The sequence below is a fragment of the Lipophrys pholis genome (genome assembly GCF_963383615.2).
Source record: "Lipophrys pholis genome assembly, chromosome: 5".
NCBI lineage: Eukaryota > Metazoa > Chordata > Actinopteri > Blenniiformes > Blenniidae > Lipophrys > Lipophrys pholis.
The window spans coordinates 20,393,867-20,410,407 of NC_137628.1; the positions used below are offsets into that span (position 1 = coordinate 20,393,867).

The 16,541-nt window shown below is 40.5% G+C and overlaps 1 protein-coding gene across 35 annotated transcripts in view; it reads left to right on the forward strand.

Moving 5' to 3' along the window:
• rbm47 (RNA binding motif protein 47) overlaps positions 1–16,541 on the forward strand; it is a 30,149-nt gene that overhangs the window by 4,489 nt on the left and 9,119 nt on the right. For 6 of the 35 annotated variants that reach the window (XM_080463919.1, XM_080463909.1, XM_080463929.1 and 3 more), the window contains exon 1: positions 16,213–16,435. The exons of 25 other annotated variants lie outside the window; for them this stretch is intronic. The gene's annotated coding sequence lies outside the window, so the exon portion shown is untranslated. Of the gene's footprint in view, positions 1–10,205; positions 10,433–16,212; positions 16,436–16,541 lie in introns of those variants that run through there. 4 more of the 35 variants (XM_080463940.1, XM_080463936.1, XM_080463915.1 and 1 more) reach the window with 3 other exon arrangements.

The following is a 16,541-nucleotide window of genomic DNA, read 5'->3' on the forward strand; positions in this document are numbered from 1 at the left end:
GCTCAAGCTTTGCAGCAAGTGAAAATTGTACCTTTTTGTTCAATCTAATAAAAACTTGAAATAAGACGTGTTCAAACCTTCCCCCAGAAGGTAACTGGGGCCTACAGAGGTTGTCTAAAAGTCTGGTGTCCTCTGAACCCTATCATCCGAACACTGAAAAAGATTTATTGGAATAAACTAGGAATTAATGGAATACATAAATTATTGACCTAAAACAGAAATCCCTCCATCTGTTTTCTGCCACTTATCTGTTCCCGGGTCACGGGGGTGGCATTCTGAACACCGTCACCCAGATCACATCGCACCGATTAAGAAACTTCCTGCAGGTGGTGAGCCCATGGGAAGGTGGCACCCGGTGTGGTACATAAACCCTCTACCTTCAGATTGCGAGTCTCATGCTCTACCAACTGAGCTAGGTGGTGACCCAGAACAGACATTTGGAATTTTTGTTATCCCGTCTGAACCTCCAATGCATCCTCCTTCTGATGACTTAGTCATACTTCCTGCAGCTACAGATCAGTTTGCTGATTGGTTTGAAATTTCTGTGGCAACCTCTTAAAACATTTTTCAAAATGATTGTTTGGAACCAAATATGTTTCAAAAAAGGAAGTTCAGGGCGTGTGTGTGTGTGTGTGTGTGTGTGTGTGTATGTGTGTGTGTGTGTGTGTGTGTGTGTGTGTGTGTGTGTGTGTGTGTGTGTGTGTTAAATATTAGAATGCCATCACTGAATACCTTAAAGAGGTGTGTGTGTTCTTGCCCCTTTGTGCACTGCTATTGTTAGGTCAAGCAGTTACAAAACCTAAAGTGACAGCTGACTGAATATAGTTTCTAAGTAATAAATATATTTTGTGACGGCTGACCTGTGTGAAAACAAAGAAAGTTCAAAAATCTCCTGCTTTCAGATCCTGACCCATCCTCTCCTCCTAAAGGGAATATTTTATGAAGAGACATTGAAGTCATCGCTGTGATATGCCAGAGATCAGAATCCACCGTTGGTGAAATGTTCATTTTGCTTTAGTTCACCAGGAATAATGTATTTGCTGGATCAGGACTGATCAGATATATCATTGGAATATTTTCAGAATATGATGTAAAAACAAATCTGCTAAATGTTAACAGCATATTTAAGCCGTTATTAGGTAAAGGACTGTATTTGGTGCATGTTGCCTTTCTTTCTTTAACTTCAAAAATTAACTTTGATAAATTAAAGTTTTGCTGGACATTTGAATTTGTAAAAATGATGAAAGTGGGTGACACTTCTCGTAATGACATAGACACCATTGGGTTTTTCATCTTCGACACCATATTTGATGAAATGCAGATAAAACCAATGTCAGTATGGTTATTACAGTATATACTATATGTCCAATACATCCAAAAAAGTCATTTCGGCTGCTTATTTGTAAATAATAAATCATACTGTGGGACATTAGTACTCCATAGTGTATCAAATGTGGGGGGAGGGGAAGTCTGTATAACCATTTACAGATATTCAGAGAGAGTCATTTCTATTTTTATTTCACATGACATTAAGTACGTGGGATTTTTGTCAACTTGTTATCATATTCAACCCTAATATAAAGATCAGGTCTTTCCCCCCTCAATGTTTCCCAACAGAACACGGATAAATCTTAAAGTTTACAAGTATTTTAATGAAAACACATTACAGTGATACATTTTAGTTTTTTAAAATCATAATAAACATAAACTAATATTGACCCAAATAATTCTCTTCTCTTTAATTATACATATTGTAGAAATCCCTTTGAAAAGTGTGTGTTGCCAAGCAAAATGCAGGTGTACGATGTAAAGCACAACGACCTGCCCAGTGTCCGTCACAAATTTGCATAAGAAACTACGGTGAGTGATCAAGGCTGTACAATCATGTGAATATTTAATGTTAAGGATCCACTCGGTTATAAAAAAAAAAGAAGAAGAAGAATCCAATGAAATCTGGGAGTGACGGTCCAGAGTATAAAGGAGCTTTTCACCTGCTGGTATTTGACACTTTGATCACAAACAAAAGATTCACCACAGTTCAATTAGGGAGGAGGAGGAAATATCAGCGAGAGATTTCAAAATCTGGATTAACCGTCGGGACAGATTGATTTCACAACACATTTTCATATTCCCCGTTGTCGTAATTAAGAGTTTGTCTCTGAGACGAGACATTGTGCAAGCATCTGTCTTCTGGGAATGGCGCAGGACTGTCGAGTGTGTAAACAGGTGACATCGACTCACTGCGAAGGCTGCATCAACACTCTGCCGCCCTCCCTTTTCCTCAGTCCCCTGCCTTCCGCTGTTCAACCTTTGACCCCTGCGTGACCTCTCCACCCCCCCAGCGTGGTGACACCAGTGAACCCTCCGTCCTCTCCTCCCGCTCGCCTCCCTCCTTCCCTCCTCTGTCCTCCAACCTGCTCGCACACTAATGCCGTTATTATGCTTCATTTCACTGCTTCTTACTTAATCCACCAGTTGTACTGAAGAGCAGGCACACATACGGTTCAAATCTGATTTTGTGACCATCACTGTGCTTCTTCTGTTCATTCTGCTAGTGTTGAACGGTAAATAAATGGTAAATAAATTTAACAGGCTGCAGATTCTTTGTGTGGAAACAGAAAGCAAAACAAAGAAGGAAAATTAAAAATGGAGCCCATGTGTAGAATAGCCGTTTAAATTGTTTTAGTTTCATTGTGCTTGGAGAAAAACCTTTTGGAAACTTTCTCATGTTAGTTTCTATCATTTGAATTATAAACATTGCCTCGCAATAGCAGTTTTTAGAAAGAAGTCATGCGAGAGTCAAGCGATTGCTGTGCGTCATCCATGCAAATTCAAGGCAAATTTTGGGTCCAATTTTTTGCAGCAATCGTGTGACATAAACAAAGTATAAATTTCACTGTGACTCTTAGTGAAACGTTTCAAAGTCACCTATTTTGGCACATTTTAAAATTGGCTGCAAGTGGTCATCTGGCTCCCTTTCTCCCATAAGGCTATGGCTTTCTATCTATTACAGAATGTCAGTGGGTAGTTTTCACTACTGTCCCCCACCTTTCTGTGTATTTCTATATTTTCCTTTATATGACAATTGTCCATCTATTGAGGATAAAATCAGCCTGCATCTTTGCAAAGTCTCACTGTAATGCTCCCTCTCAATAAGTAACATTTAGACCAAATTATGTTATATCTGGCACATCTGAGTTCAAATGAAGTTTGAACCAACCTCTTTATTTGAGACAAAACAAGTTAAGTCTCATTCACTGATGAGAAGATTTGAACTATGTGTGACGTTGAATGATCAAAAACGAGAAGGAGCGATCCGCTCCACCATACTAAAGATGTCATAATGTCTCTGCGTCTTCAGATGAATTGACTTCCACTTCTGGCTTTAAAGTAAAAACAAAAAAAAAAATGCAAAAGCTTAGAAACATCTTCTTAAAAACATCTTTTTATTTATTTGCTACTAAACATTTTAGTTTGGCGTGAAAACATCCATCGTACTCCAACCCAAACCAAAACCTCTTACCAGGATCTACTCTGTGAAAACCTCGAGACTCGCTCACAACCTTTGATAGTGTGACTGTTGTGGTTACTGTTTCAAACGACCACCTGTGACGTCATCATCAGTCACATGGCACTCAGCTGACCAATCCAAAGCCTCCATACATACTCTGTGTCATTCTCTTTTGCACGCTCGGCCGAGCTGAAACCTGCAAATCTATCATTTAGTGTCACGCACGCACACACGCACGCACGCACGCACGCACGCACGCATGCATGCACGCACAGAGCATCCTGTTGCCTGCACTCAAACAGACCCCTGTATGCATACCTGTTGTCACACACAATGGGCCATTTGTCTGGACGGCAGGGCAAGGGACAAGGTGTGTGTGTGTGTGTGTGTGTGTGTGTGTGTGTGTGTGTGTGTGTGTGTGTGTGTGTGTGTGTGTGTGTGTGTGTGTGTGTGTGTGTGTGTGTGTGTGTGTGTGTGTGTGTGTGTGTGTGTGTGTGTGTGTGTGTGTCGAATGTAGATGGTGTTGAGGGGTGTGAGGAAAAGAGTGGGTCCGGTGGAGACGGGGAGATCTCAGGATAAGGACCAAACACTTATGGCTACACAGTCATGTTTTTATTACGTGAGACTTATTACATTGGCGAACATGCATCCTAAAATCGAATCCAAATCATGTTTTTGTCACAAATGATGTGAAGATTTACATTATTGCTTACTTTATCATCAAAGGCAACTTCTCCTGGTGTGGCAGTTTGAAAAGAATCAGGCACACACGCACGCACATTAACCCCCCCCATGCTGTGCCAGAATGGAATGTTCCATGAATCGAGTCGGACTTTGAAACCATTCACAAAACAGACACAAAGTGGAACACATGCACACGCAGAAACTCACACTTTTATGTATGGACGCACACACTGCCTTGCTCATCTCATCATTCACCCGTCTTCTGCCACCCAGACATCTTCGCACTCCTTTCCCCACGACTATTTCCTTTGTTCATACTTTCTGCACGAGAACAGGTGGACTGGTAGATAACACACTGTCTCAGGTTTGTTTTTATGGTTTTTTTGAGTAATTTCCTTTTAATTTACCTAATTATTACCACCTTGTTTTGGTGTGATGGGGCTGACACTGTTTAGCAGAGGAGTGTGTATACTATGGTGTGTATTCAGGGGTTGACATCCAGGGCTGCATCCTCAGACCAGCGCTGAATTCCACCAGCTTTTCTTTCCTCGCTTATCTGCCCGTTTTACTTTCAACACTCACTTTGGGCTTGCATGTGCGTGTGGTTGTAGGGGTACTGCAAAAATGATTTTATATAGAAGAAACTGCTTTTAGGCATCGGAAACATGAAGTGTACCGTAAATAATTGTCGTCTCATCATTCTGATTGTGTTTTAACACATTGGGTTGTCTCTGTGGTTACTGTACCACGGCTGCTTTAATGACGAACAGCTGCACCCAGCTTACTAAGCCTTTGTGTGTCATTTACCATTCGCCACACTCCAGTGACTCTCCATCTTTTTTTTTATATGTATTTGAATTGTGTGATTTTTATGAGCCGTGCAATAACTACGGTGCTGGTTTTGCGTCCCATGCTTGGTTACGTCAAAGCATATGGACACAAAAATGACTGTCGTGACAAGTGCCATGGATTTCGCTCTGACTGCAGGACAACTTTAGGAGGGTTTATATGCTTTTCACCTTTTTTTTGCTTAAATTTTGAATCAGCTGTGGATGATTTACATCAATTGCAGTCGTACAGTTTAATGCAAAAGCTCTGAAATCCTTCTGTCTGACTTTAACATTCCCAGTTGATGGGCTCCTACATTGGCAGGGCCTCCTCCATTCTGTTCTCTGGTTTCATCCACACTCTGCTTGCACTTGGTCACATGATAGTTTGTGTCGGCAGAGAGGACAGTCATCCACACTGACGTTACAATGGTCACTGGTTATTGACCAGATAACAACCAGTCACTGCAGTGTGGTTTGCAGTCATGAGGATGACTCCCTTTAGTGGCGTCTTCACATTTTTCAGTTCTCTCAGAAGCTGGTCCTCATATTTCTCCCCCCTTCCTCTCTTCCTTTCTTTGTTTCCTTGACCTTGGCCGTGATTGTAGTGCCTGAACACACACACACACACACACGCACACACACACACTCCGCTGCTCTGCCACTGGTTCGCGACAAACCACATGATTATAGCATCAGCTGACTAAATTCTGGGTAAAAGGGGAAACTTAGAGGACGTGTGTGTGTGTGTGTGTGTGTGTGTGTGTGTGTGTGTGTGTGTGTGTGTGTGTGTGTGTGTGTGTGTGTGTGTGTGTGTGTGTGTGTGTGTGTGTGTGTGTGTCTGTGTGTGTGTGTACACCTAATTCTGTTTACACACAAAGTAGGTTTCCATAATAAGATCTTAAAATTTTAGGTTAAGATTTGTGTTAGATTTATACTAAAGTTCAGGTTAATATAAACTTGACACGGTTAGGTTCTGCATGTGTGTGCGTGCGAGCGTGCGTGCAGAAAAGCTCTCTTTTTGTGCTGAGTCAGTCTGTTAATCAGAAGCAGGGCACTGGGATTGGCTGACGGTGGTTACAGGATGTGAGGTGAGCCTTTGAATGAGGAAGTGTTACAACTGAACAGAGCCAAATGTTTCCCTCAGAGTTTTTAAGCAGAACAGCACTTTTTCGAACATTATCCAGAGTTCGTGTGACACCCCGTGACGTTTGTTCCGTCTGATGGGATGGTGGTGAACAGTTCAGCAGAGGATCTAGTTTGTACCCGTCTTTGAGTCTTTACATTTCAATTTAAACATTTCCACTCAAAAAAATGGCATGGCGAATCAAGATTTACTTCACTATTGATTGTTTCTTTAAAATGTATCATATTGGAATATATTTTAACCTTATTTTACCTTTCTGATACTAATAGGTGCTGATTCTTGCTTGGTTTAAAGTATTATGCTTTTTATATTTGTAACTGATTTCTAGTTATCTGAAGTTCACCAATATTTTTGCTCAATAGAAATCTTATAGTATTTTTAAAAAACGACCTTAATTGACACATTTGTAAACGAAGACATAAGGAAATAATATGTTATAATTTTGAATGTTTTTATTTTCAATGTAGGGTTTGCATTCCAGTGTTAGAGACACTGGAATGCAAACCTTTAGTTGTTAGAGTAACATGTTTGCTTTTAGTTGTGGAAAAAAAAACACAATTTCTTTTTTCATCAGATACATTTTTCCCCCCGATAATTTCATGATCTATTAGGTAAGACTTTCACTTGTTTATGATGGTTTTTCTGTCGATCTGTCTATGGATATACCGTTCAGAATATAATAATGGTAGAATATAGATGGATAGATAGATGCTACATTTTTTTTTTTTGTTTTTTTTAATTAAAAAGAATCTTCTATGATCGAGGATTTCAGTACTTTCTAACCCACCACTATACGTCTTTAATATCTAATAGCAGATGCTCAGACCTAAAGGGTTTCTGGTGAAGGTGAAGGTGAGATCTGCTGCTCGCTGGATGTATTTTCATGACAAACAGGCGCCTTGATCCCCCATCAGCCGTCGCCATGTATCCCAGGAACGTTACTGCAATGTTTATGTTTCCATTAACGGCAGTAACGAGTTCAACGTTTACATTCAATACAATGAGGGATAATCCTACCAGTGACATGAACTCTTACAGAGCTTCTGCTCCTTGATTCTGATATGTTTAATAATGCGTTTGTGTGTGTGTGTGTGTGTGTGTGTGTGTGTGTGTGTGTGTGTGTGTGTGTGTGTGTGTGTGTGTGTGTGTGGGTGGGGGGGTTAATATAGTTTCTTTCTCAACTGCCACTGCTCCACCATGATTTACGTCTACCTCCAAAAGATGACTAATAACAATGTGAAACAGACGGACTAGTATATAAATGTGAGTCTGTCGGTGCATTTGTGTGTTTGTATGAATACAAGTTAGAAAGTAGTTGAGTTAACAGACCTGTTTAACAGTAAACTTTAGTGTTTATAAGGCTACAGGTCCAGGCTTGTAAACATGAATTACTGACTGAGTGTCTGAACTTTTACTACTGACTCCTTGTATCCATTTCAAATTTAAAGCCTTTTTGTGTTTATGCACCATTCAGTCTTATACTTGATGTCCTGATGAGAATCTGACAATTTGCAGAGTTTTACAGTACAGTATCATACCAATGCCGTTGTACACTGGCCTTAAATTACATTAATACACATGAGTATGCCTGATGAGTTTGACTGAATGTCACGTCTATTTGCCAAAATAATCAGAGTAGACTCTCCTACAGGTTTTACTTATAACTCCATCCGTTTCAGTGACGTTTTCTGTGTGCAACCTCTTATGGTTAATATCAAACCTGCAGTGCTACTTCCTGCTGGTCTGATCCTGCTATTTTCCCTGTGTAGATCTGTGTTGTTTGGGCACTTTAATCCAATGTTTTTTTTTAGAAGTTCTTGTTTTCTGCATTGTGACCTCCTATATGAGATTTTGCTCCAGCATTTTCTTTTCCTTTTTGTAGTTTTCATCCCTCTTTTTCCGTTTGGTCATAGATCTACTTGGGTTCTTTTTTTTGTTTTAAGTTTGGCTTTTAAAACATACAAAATTTCAATTGTGTTTATTATGGTACGTATGACAAGAGAGTACTGGTATTTGTGTGTTCCTGTTTTATATGGACCTGTGTCTGCAGTAAAGATTATATAGTACTAGAAGGCTGTAAGAAAGCCCTGCAGTAAAAGTATGTTGCATTTTAGTGTGTTACTGGTTTTATTGATTATTTGGATATGGATCTAAAAACTCGGTAATTGGCTTCAAAGTGAAATGTTAACAAGTTTGTTTTCTTGTTCTAATCTTTTGCCTTTGATTTTTTTTTTTCTTCTTGTCTGGATCAACATTCAAACATGATCTGTAATGACTAATTATCTGAAAGCGCAGGTATAATTTGCAGCCTTGTCTCAACTCTATGGGGTTTTTGTTCACGATTGTTGAGGACACGCAGTGTGGTGACCATAAAGTCATCCTGGTGTTTTAATCATGAGCCTACCCACCTTTTAAAATAAGTTTATGGCTGCGTTTGGCTTTCATTCTAACCGTTTACGCCCTTCTGTAGGGGGGATAGGTTTGTAAACTTTGAACTGGCTATCTGCATGCATTGTGTGTATGCCAAAAAAAAGGGTGAAAATCAGTGATTGTGCGTCCTTCATTAACAGAGTCGTTGGTTAATGTGTTACTTGTACGACGGCAATAGAGCATGCACAAACAAATACTCGGGCTTGCATTGGAGTAAAGATTTATGGGCTTTTTTGAGGTAAAGCTCCTAAATACTGTCTCCGCCAAACCTGACTGACGCTTCTAGAGTTTGAGTGAAATTTGAATAGATGTGAAAGCATTAGGCTCGTTCACATTTCACTTTATCTTTATTTAGAAGCGCGTCATCATTTAAGTGACTTTCAGGTCATTTCAGTTGAATCACAACAGAAAGAATTTGTCCTTGGTGGTCACGTGTCCATCAACAGCTTATCAACAACAACTAAATAATCAGCAGATAGAATGGTAGAACATTTATATATATTCATATATATATATTTGATAAATGACCAAGGCCTGGAAATGGTTTATGTTTACTGAAAAATATGCTGCTTTCAGCTGTTAGTGGCTCGATTTAAAAGGGGCTGGTAAAGTAATCTCCTTTATCGTCTCAATCATCCATGATAGACTTAAAAAGATATTTCTTTTTGCTATAAAAATAAATAAACATCAAATTAATGGGCTGATTTATCTAGTTAGGTCGACCACTCGCACCTGAAGCAACACATTTGTTAAATTGTCATGGTTATCTGTAGTTTTTGCTGCATGTGCAGTGAATATTGTCGGTCTTGCTGAATATTTGGCAGTCTGGATGTTTTAAAATACATTCAATGGGCCTTTTTCTTTCATCACACATTAATGTTTTCTACCACCAATAGAATGAATAATCTCTCTGTGGTGGCATTCAGGGGAAAGTCAAATGTCAGGAAAAGGGCTATAACAGAATTACTTTCATAATTATCAGATTCATTTATGTATATATATAGAACAGAGTGGCAAAAAAGTATTTCAACATATGGAGATGAGTATAGGTGTTTCTTAAAGGGAAATTTTAAAACTTTCCATCATTGTGGCCTGGACCAAATTGATTCTTTGATAGTTTTTATTTGGACTGCATGTGATAGTGGTTCTGCTGTGGATCTGATTCTGTGACCAGTCGAATGTGTGGAAGATTTTAACTGAAAAGTCTATAATCTTGTCATTACTCATCACTGTACACAGATTGGATTGTTTTTCTTTTAGGTCCCCCTTGTAAACGAGATGTTGCATCTCAAGGGGCTTTCCTTACAATAAATCCAAATTCAATTCAATTTCTCAGCTGATGTATTTATTTTTAATCCAGTGATTGAAACGGTTTTCAGTTCAGCGCGAGCCCATCACTTTGCCCTGATTGCTGATTTTCAAATCTTCAGTATTCGTCATACCCTCTGAACTTCTATCCCACACCTCTGCTTTTGTTGGACTCCTTATCTGGAATAGAGCGACTGAAGAAAAGGAGAAACAAGGTGGTGGTGGGGGCTACGTGTATCGAGTGGCCCCACCTCTCTCCTCCTAGTCATTGAGAATAAGTAAACACTAAACCACCTTTGCATATCTCTGTACTCAAACACCCAGGCACAAGCAGGGAAGGAGACAGTCTTACAGTCGCAGGTTGTCAACACCACAGGAACGTGAATGGACAGAGAGAGAGAGACTTTGACACAAGTGTGAGTGAGCAAAGTGACTCCCAAAAGAAAAAAAAACTCACTCTGACGGCATTTCTTCAACTTGTCAAGCGATCTCTGCACTCCTGAGTTTCACCAGCTTGGGATACAGGTAAAGTGTCGATCTATCTTGGGTGTCAAAACTTTTTGAACAAAAGAAAACCTTGTTGAAGGCTCTTTTACAAGTGTGGCATGTTTTATCCTGTCCTGCTGCATATGGACTTAAAATAAGTCTGGATTAACTAGGAAATCTGATGTCCCTGTGAAATTCAGCCGAATGTGAAAGTGTCAGTTGTTTTTGTGGATTTATGTCAACATTTATACGACATGATCAAAGCCTGTGGTCCTGTGATGGAGACGCTTTTTATGAGATTGCTTTTGCCTTATAGTTGTTATTTCTGTCATTCTTTTTTTCCTCTTCACATTGAGGAAATATCCCACTTTGGTTTTAGTGACGCGAGACGTTTCACCACTGAGGCAAACTGATGGGTGAGGAGAGAACAAAGGCACTCAAACCAATCATTGATTGGAATGGAGATCAAGGCATCCTCACAATGAAACCAGTGGAACCAGTGGAGTGGCGTGGCTGCCAGTGTGAGTGCGTGTGCGTGTGCGTGTGCGTGTGCGTGTGCGTGAGTGTGTGTGTGTGTGTGTGTGTGTGTGTGTGTGTGTGTGTGTGTGTGTGTGTGTGTGTGTGTGTGTGTGGGTGTGTGGGTGTGTGTGTGTGGGTGTGTGTGTGTGTGTGTGTGTGTAGAGTGGTGGATAGAAATGCTTCAGTGACTACATAGAGAGAAACTGGTACTATTATCTATAGACTTCCGGGTACTTTGTCATATAATATCTGGACTTTTACCCCAGTGAGGTGAGTTGTTTGTTTTTGAGTGCGTGTGTGCGTGGTAGCTGGCGCTTCATTCACGTGTCATTTTTTTCATATGATTCAAGTGTGAGCAAAGGGCGACAAAATAGGCTTTTCTCATGAATCCCTTCCCACTTTTATTTCTTACAAAGAAACACACAACTTTACACGAACAATGACAAAATCATTTTGTTGAGAACGTTAACCACTTCAGTTGTGCTTTTTTTGTGATTGTGCCATTACCAGACTGGCTCATTTTACTGTGTTTGTCGACAGGGTGCGCCCAAGTGTATATGAAGGTGAACGAAAAAGTGCGATTGTGTTGGGTGATCTGCAAACATCTGGCTCTTTTATAGTTCAGCGTGTCAGTCGTCACTGGATCTCTCGCTCATTTACACTCGTGGAGTCTTGGGCACACAGTCTGACGGAGGGCCACTCAAGCCTTTATCACGAGTGAGCCACGTTGCCAGCGTCATTAGTAATCGTTTGAAACAATGTCTGCTGTGGCCTTGAGCGGGCTAGCTGATTAGCCGGAGGAATGTGTTTGTCTAATGACGCAAAGTAGCGCTGAAGCGAAAGCAGCTCTTCTGATTAGTCGCGACCATGTTTCCGTACGAGGAGGCTGCGCCGGCTGACCTCTCCGGTGTTGAGCTTGATAAAACGAGTAAATGTAAAGCTTCATTTTCTTTCTTAATGCTGGTGATGTTTTGGGGGAAAAAGAAAAAGAAACATCTTTACTGTATTGCTTTCGGTGGTTGTGTTTGAATGAAGTTGTGGTGTTCGGAGGGACTTTTGAGACAAATGTAAAGGTCTTTCATGCGGGAGGGACCTGGGGGGGGGGGGGTTAAATGAAGTGGAAGTGGTTAGTGCTGGCTGGAGGTGGTCACTTACGTACCCTGACCGACCTGAAATTCTTCAGGCAGGTTTCACTTTGAAGGGCTTCCTCGCGCCGAGGGAGGCCTGAACATTCGGTCCCCCCTCCTCTCTCTTCTTGTTAGCCTCTCCTGCTCCTCTCCATCGGATCTTTACCTCCTTAGACCCACCCCACCCCACAAGCACTCTCTCCCCACTCCTCCTAATTTTTCCCCCCTCCTACTAATGCGCATTCTACTCTCCACTCTCTCCCCATCCATCCTGACCCCCTTCTGCTGCTCGTCTTTGAGCTTGGATGAACCGGAGGAATGAGGCGACAGGTACATGGATGGAAGGAAGAAAAAGAAGACAAGAAATGTGCTCAGATTTTGTAAAATACTGTGAGATTAAGTTCTCTTGTGAAACATGTAGTTAAGAAATATATTGAAAATACAGATTTTTTTTATTTTTTTTTATTTTTTACTTCAGCCAGCATGGCAACATAATAATCTGTTCTAGTTCATTCTGTGCAGCGATCATGCTGATAGCTGAGCTACATGAACTGTTAGATGAGGACATCATGTGTTGTCCAGAGAGGTCAGCCTCACTGCTCACTTTTCTTTCAACACATTTACTGTGTGTGATATTGCAAATCGCCCTGACAACGTGCGAGTGTCAGGGCGGTGTCAGGGAGGCAGCTTGCAAGAAACCAAGAGTCCAGTTGACAAATTAAAGATTCTTGTAGCACCATAATTATCATGTAGGCTTGAGTACTTTAATGAATATTTTACTGAAATGGAAGTGCAGTTCACGTCATGTATGGTAATTATGTAGGCTATGAAATTCAGAAGTTTACTGAGCATTTATTTTCATAAATTGTTTCCTATACAAATATACCAAAGAAAATGTGCTTTGCCTGTACATTTTATGAAGGTTAAAATTAAGTCAGTGCCTGATAAAAGTCCCAAATACTTTTGGTAGTTATAGAGAAAAGTACTTTTTCTACTTATATTTCAAAATTGTATTTATTTTTTTTTTTTTCAAAATGCACTTCTTTTACTTGTAACTTAAGCAATGTACCAGTACGAGTACTGTTGTCAACACTAGTACAATCCCAGTCAGTAATGACGGCGTCCAGCCCATGCTGGTGTTTGAACAATCAAAATATTGTGTCGGGTTATTCTTTCCGACAGTTTAGTTGTGGGAGTTACTTGAAACAGTTACACAGTTGGAGATGGTTAAAACTCACACTAAAAGTTTCCAAAGCAGTTTCACAGCCTTGACTGGGAGGAACCTCTTCCAGGAAAACGCAGTGTGGTGCACTTCGACATCTCGTATCACTCTGTAGAAACAAACAGCAGGACCGCGGGTCTTGTGACACGCTGCTCATTTACTTATATAGGTGGCTTGTAAGAATCACTTATACGAGACACTGATTAGCAGCTTAAACTGTTGAGGTTGTTCATGTTCATTCATTGTTTTGCCTTCGCAGCAGATTCCTCTGTGAGTGTGAGTGACCCTGACCTTAATAGAGAAACAGCTCAGATCAAAGACGCTCAATGAAGTCTGACACATTACCTGCTCCCCCCGCCGATGTTTGTGACTCACTTGTTTGTGACTTTGTGCTAAATATAAAGAGCAGCTTCTTCTGTGCTGAGCGAAATAAGAAAAAGACATAAACTCATTTTGGTTTTTAGATGTTTATGAATCTAATATCACTTTTCTTAACAAATCTACTAAAAAGGGGTTCCAGTGTTGTACAGATATGTTATTTTATTGTTGACACTGGACACCTTAGTTTATTCTGAGTCTGCCTGCGTAACATTTGCTCAAAACTACACACAGTAATTGATTTAAAAGGTTTGTGTTTTTCATGTGGCAGAGTGAAACAAATATAGTGAGCAAATTAATGGATTTGAATACGAGCTTCACTTTGACGCTTCCCTCACTGAATTTAAACCCGTGAGCACCTTGTGAAAGCAGGCCCGATCTCACCTGACGGAGAATCTTTGAACAATTATTCATCAAACATGCCAAATGATTGAGGGGAAGAGGGACAGTCATGGTGTTTGTGTTCATCTCTTGCTGTGTGGTTTAACATTAAATGGTTGACATGGTGGGATGATGGTCTGACTGTGCAGTCACCAGAACACCTGAGCCCCCCCTAAAACATGCCTGGCCACCGATTGGCTCCCGCTAATGACTGACAGTTAATCTTTGATTTAGACTGACCCTCTTCTCGTCTCAGATAAGCACTTGGTTGCACAGCTTCAACTCTGAAAAAACATTTATTTACCTTCAAGTCAAATCATTAATGAATACCTTTGCTGTAAAGCCAGCATCTCTACAGCACTTTATCTTTACTTTGTTTCTCTGGAGGGTCTCAAGCATGAATCTGGTCTCAGCAGAGGTCATACATTTTTACAGTGCCATAATGCCGTAAAAAGTGATATTAGTCATATTTTTCAAGGCTGATATTGTGGTGGTATTTATATTTTCATTACCTGTTTTGAATTGTCATTAAAATCTTTGATTACTGAACAAGAGTGCATTTATTACAAACATATTATTCAAACAAACAAGATGTAGTGAAACTCCAGTCACATCAGATGGCTATTGATTTATTTTTATCTGAATGCCATCAACTACCGAGCCCATTTTTTTTACCCCGATTAACAGGTGGAATGTTGTGTCGTTGGTGATCACAAATAACTAAATATCACTGCACAATCGTTTGAGTTGATGTAACGTCAACTCTTCCACAATTTTATTTTCTGACTACCAAACCTGTTGATGATTAGAGCATGACTCTGCTTTTCCATGACTCTGTTCACCTTTCTCGTCACATATTTTTTTATTCATATACTCCTGAGACACACCTTCACAGAATGAACCACTCCCTCCAATGTTGTTGTGATGAATGTTGCGCTATTATTGGCATTTCAATCATTAAATGATCAAAGGTACCGTCCGTTGCTCTTGCTATTATTTGTGAATTTAATCTGTTCATCTTTGTCCATCCATCTTTTCCTGGACTTTATGCTAAATAGACTTTGCTCTTGCATGTTTGCTCAGTCGCTAAGGAGTGGGGCTGCTTTCAATTGCAGGTGAAACTCTTCATTGTTAACCACACGCTGTGACTGTATTCTCTCTCGCTCACTTTCCCTCGCTCCGTCTTGTCTTGCTCTTTTCAGAGGGCTTTTAGAGAGAAACTCTTGAAAAGCAACAGACATTCTCTCATTCGGCTGTTTTACTCCCGCTCTCTTGTGTCTCTATCTGCTCTCTTGACTGCCCAGGAAGGTGTGTGTTGTTTGCTTAAGTTAAGCTGTGCTAGGAACATGTTCACCGTTGTTATGTACAAAAACACACACGGATGCTCAAACACACACACAAACGTGCATGTGGTTACTGTCTTGTGCTGACTTAACATAAATCACTTTACCGGTAAGTCCCAGTCAGACTTTCCAAATGTCCTTTTACTCTAACACAAACATGAGGAAGTATTGAAGGCCCACCAGTTCCAACATTTCCTGTCCTTTTTACCGAATTTCTGCCATTCTAAGCAGAAAAATTTCACACCCATTAAAACTCCATTTCCCATCATACCTCTCTCTCTCTGTACACCAGCATCACTCTCTCAGGAAAAACAAGCTTTTTTATTATATGTGTATTCAGCACTGGTGATAGATTACTGGAGCATGAAAATCCTGAGACATCAGTTTCAAAGTACGTAGCTCGGCACAAGTTAAACCTGAGCAGTTGTACAATCCCCGCTTGATACAGAAAAGTTTTAAAGCGAGACGAGCGCTAAAGGAAGCACTGTATTCATGATTTTTATTGTTCTTGTAAAACATTGGGGAGTTTTACGTCTCTGTGCTTTGAATAGCTGTTGATCTGAGAAGTAATATTTCAGTGATACTTTAAGCAGTAAGTACACATGTACATTTGGATCTTCTTGCCAAACGTTAACTTCCCAAAAAATAAAAAGTGGGAGTACAACTTAAGTTATATACAATGAAAATATGGAAATGTCATTTGGTCAAATGATGTTATGTGTTTTTTAATATGTTCTAAAACAAGTGCCTTCGACTAATAGTAAAAATCTTGCTGAGATCTGCCCACATACACATGTACCTGCTTTAGCTCCTCCCTCCTCAGCTCTCTTGCTTTGCAGCTTTGGCTCAGTGTGTGTGTGTGTGTGTGTGTGTGTGTGTGTGTGTGTGTGTGTGTGTGTGTGTGTGTGTGTGTGTGTGTGTGTGTGTGTGTGGGTGTGTGTGTGTGTGTGGGTGTGTGTGCAGAGGAGGCTGGACTCTGTGCTCAGTGCCCTGCTGTACCTGTCTCTCATGGAGGTGGACTAACACTCCCAGAGCAGGCGGTCAAGCAGCAGCGTGCTGTGAAGCAACAGAGGTAGCTATCCTCCTCCTCTCCGATCACTCTGCTTCCTCTTCTCTTTTTCAGCACCATCCCTCAGCTCAGCTTCAGGGTGTTTCTCAAGTAGTTTTCTCTCTGTCAC